This window comes from Cariama cristata, unplaced genomic scaffold (genome assembly GCF_000690535.1).
Source record: "Cariama cristata isolate BGI_N322 unplaced genomic scaffold, ASM69053v1 scaffold8412, whole genome shotgun sequence".
Taxonomy (NCBI): Eukaryota; Metazoa; Chordata; class Aves; order Cariamiformes; family Cariamidae; genus Cariama; species Cariama cristata.
The window spans coordinates 25,668-29,670 of record NW_009605429.1 but is presented as its reverse complement, the minus strand read 5'-3'; positions in this window follow the sequence as shown (position 1 = coordinate 29,670).

Sequence of the window (4,003 nt, the reverse complement as noted above, 5' to 3'; positions counted from 1 at the left end):
AATAATTGTAATGAAAAGAAATATAACAAAAAACCCCCCGCACCACCCAAGCCAAAACCCAAGGAAAAAGAAGTGGTGCACAATGCAGTTGCTCACCATGCGTTGACTGATGCCTGAGCAGCCACCGGCCCCTTCCAGCCAACTCCCCCCAGTTTCTATACTGGGCATGATGTTCTATGGTATGGAATAGCCCTTTGGCTGGTTGGGGTCAGCTCTCCGGACCGTGCTTCTTCCCAGCTTCTTGTGGACCTCCTCGCTGGCAGAGCATGGGAAACTGAAAAATCCTTAACTTAGGATAAGTGCTACATAGCAACAACTGTAACATCAGTATGTTATCAACATTCTTCTCACACTAAATCCAAAACACACTATATCAGCTACTAAGCAGAAAATTAACTCTATCCCAGCCGAAACTAGGATACCTCTTTAGTAATAATTTCTTTTTTGTTTGCTTATGTTTTTAGCAAAGTTTTGGCATCATTTCAGCATGACTCTTCTGAAAGGCTGGCTGAATCTTCCAGGAGAGCAGCAATACTAATGTAATGCTGCGGCGGAGGAGGCAGGCTGCCTGCAAAGCCATGTTCAATGTCGTAGGAGCTCTTGGCAGTGCTGTGTAAAGCTGTGGACCCCTTCCTGCACGCTTGTTCTCTTCCAGTCGGGCTAAAAACAATAAACCCTTTACAAATTGTCAAGACAGTGCCGTTCTTGTAGATCAAGGTGTGCTGCAAACTTGTGGTATAAATTGTGGTGGTGGCACAGAGAGCAGCAGTTACAAGTGTGCATGACAGACCTTTGGTTTTATTTTATCCTTTCATGAGCACAGAAATTATCTAACAAGGTAGCAAAGTCAGCTATATCAAATTTGTTAGAAAATGCTAGAATTCAGCTCCTCCATCTAACTGTGTTTTTGTTGTGTGGTTTTAAATTAAAAATAAAAAAAGGACAAGTGGATTTCTGCTCTGACTTGCAAATTCTGCGATGATAAATATAGTCATCGCTCCCCTCCTTCAGTTATTCTACGATGCAGTTCTTATTTGGCACGTTCTTCACTAAATCTGTTCAGACAAGCTCTTGTTTTCCCTTTTGGTATAAAGGATGAGTAGAGTGAAAGAACAGAACCGTCTGAAAGAAATGCTAGAAGATGTGCAGAGAGGAGGAGGGCCTGCAGGTGAAGAAGTGATCCTGTGGCTAAAGCAGGAAATATTTGTTCTCTGGCAGGCTCTGTGATAATTCTCATTTGTGAGGTCAAGCTCAGTAAGAGTCACTATTCCAAGACCGTGTCAGGTGGCCACGGGTGATGCACACTGTGTTTTCTGGATACCAGTTTCATTAGACATGTAGGGAGTAATAAGCGGAGCTTTGACCACTGGAGCAGCTGAGATCAGTCACAAATCTGATCACTTGACAGCTGCGGCTTGGAGAAATAAGCTCAGGGTTTGAATTCCAAAGGTCTTGAATCCTGGCTCTGTCACCAGTTCGCCAAATGACTTACAGCTAATGTATTAATATATTTTTCCATTTGTTGGATCCTCTGATCTCATGAAGGCAGAGAGAGTAGATGTTTGTCAGGCCTTGAGAACATGGAACAACGATCATCTGAGAAAAACACCACGAGGAATTGAGGAACGTTGTATTTCTTTCTGGGTTTTGAAGCTTTCTAATTAATGCAAGAAAATATGGATGAGAGAGAGAAAAATGTTAACAGTGCCTTTATTCATTACGTATGGAATGATTTTGATTTGGCAGTCTTATCCAAGAAATAGATGTGAACACAATCTTATCTTCTTGTATCTTAACATGTCCTCACGGGAACCTCAGTTCTGGCATAGCCTAACGTTTCCACGCTTGTGTTTGCCACGTAAATCATTGCAATAGTTTTGCAACTAATATTTTCATGTGAAGTTAGCTTTGAAAAACCTGGGTAATGTGGCTTTGAAAGCCTGCTGTCATCATGCCAGTCTTCATTACAGTGTCGAAATCCCTAAGACCGCAGACCTAAAGGAAGGTTTACTTAATGCCTCAGTCTTCTTTGGGGGGAAGCACTTGCCCTCTTGTTTGCTTTCGAATGTGCAAGATTCTTCCTTCGACTACAGGTGATAAGTTTATGGGTTACTTGAGTGGGTGTAGTCAGTGAAATCATTATTCTTTCAGTGACATATGTTTATTGTGACAGAGGTGGCCTTCTCTTGACTTAGTATCAGGCTTTATTGCCTTTTGTGTTCGTATAATGTTAAAACAGTTTAATAAAACCGTGAAAGATGAGTGCATGGGAAGTGAGCAGTCATGGCCATGCACAACCTGCCCCGACTCTTGTGGTGTAGCATTAAATCAGACAGAACTCTTCAGCCCTCTCCACTTACCGAGATGAAGAAAGACAGCGACTCTTATCTCTAATTTCTATTCCAGATCAAACAAGATTTATGTTCTTGTTCCAACATCTTCCATGTTGTTCTTTAATACCATTGATCATCATTTGGATTAGGGATGGGTTTTGACCCAGACTCTGCTATATGCCTTCCCTTGCAGAAGTTCACGGAGCTCTGCTTGGTTTTCTGCAAGTGTCACCCTTGGCTTGTGTGTCTAAGAAGTTTTGAGCTCCTGTTTGAAGTTTTCTATGTGATTGGGGTGTTTGCAACTTGTCTTCGCTTGACATGTCTCTCCTGCTTAGTAAGGATTACGTTCACAGTGCAGTTTTTGTGTACTTGGAAAACAGTTTCTCCTCACTGGGACTTGGTGCTTGTCGCTGAGGATGCTAGATGTTTCAGACTTCATTTGAATCTCTCAATTGTTTCTGACCCCTTCCAGAAATCTGACATAAACAGGATGAGCTCACAAATCTAATTCCTGAAGGAGACCAGGATAAAAGGTTGCCCTTGTTTGTTTGCTTCTTGAAGCAATCAGAATGAGCTTGATAATGTAGCATCTTTTTTAACCAGCGAGGAGCACCACAGAGCCTGCCAGAGCTTGTTCACCAATAAAAATAAGTGGATTTCCTCATCTCTCCCCTTTTGATGAACTGAATGAAGAGTCTGAACTTTCAATGTGATTGCCTGTTTTGATAGCCTAACAGCTCTAGTCCCAGGAAAGTACTTAGAGCTTGCAAAATCCTAATCTTTGAAAATGAAACTCATCCGTGACCACAGTGACTCCTCCCTACCTCGCATCTTCACGGAGACAATGTAGTTGAACAGTGATCGTGCCCTGTGTCTGTGGGTGCATTGCTGTGGGTGGCGGTAGCTGACTCCAGGCACTTACTGACCTTTTCCAGCCTGCAGTGGGATTTGTACCACAGGTGACTAAACCAAACTGACCCGTATCCACCGGAGCAAATCCAGCGATGGGATCATGAAACTCCCCAGTGCTGCTTTCACACAGCTGTCTTTCTAATCTCTGCCATAGTCCCTTTCCAAGAGCAATTAAAACCTTCTAGAAGATTGTCTTACCATGGTTTTGGTTGTAGCATAAAGATAACGAATAAGTAAAAATCCTCTGTGCTCAACGAGATCACGTCCCGTTGTTTGTATCCCCCCAAGACACTTAGTTCATGAAATTCTCTGATAAAGAGAGTGGTATCAACCAGTCCTCTAGGATTATATCCCACAAAGCTTGTACCTGGGAGGAATTTCTATTAAGATGTCAATGTAGTGAGCAGGATTAAGGCTGTTCTGTTACCTCTCTGGTGCTTACATGCTATCCATAAGTGATACACTGAAATGTATTTGATTGAATTACGTTAAGGCATAACTTTGGGGGTACATCTTTTTTTCAATGAGAGCATCCTGTTCTTTCTCTGTCGCTAAAGAGACCTTCAGAAAAGTCTTGTATCTATTGCGTGCATGATATTGCTGGAGGGAGGAGTTCTAAATCTGCAAATTGTCAATGAAAACTGTTTTGACTGTTTAAAAAAAAAAAAAAAGAAGATAAAACATGCACTAATGCCGACAATGCCAACGTTTCTAGACGGGCTCAGATGACAGGTCCATCTGGTGCAGTGTCCTGTTCG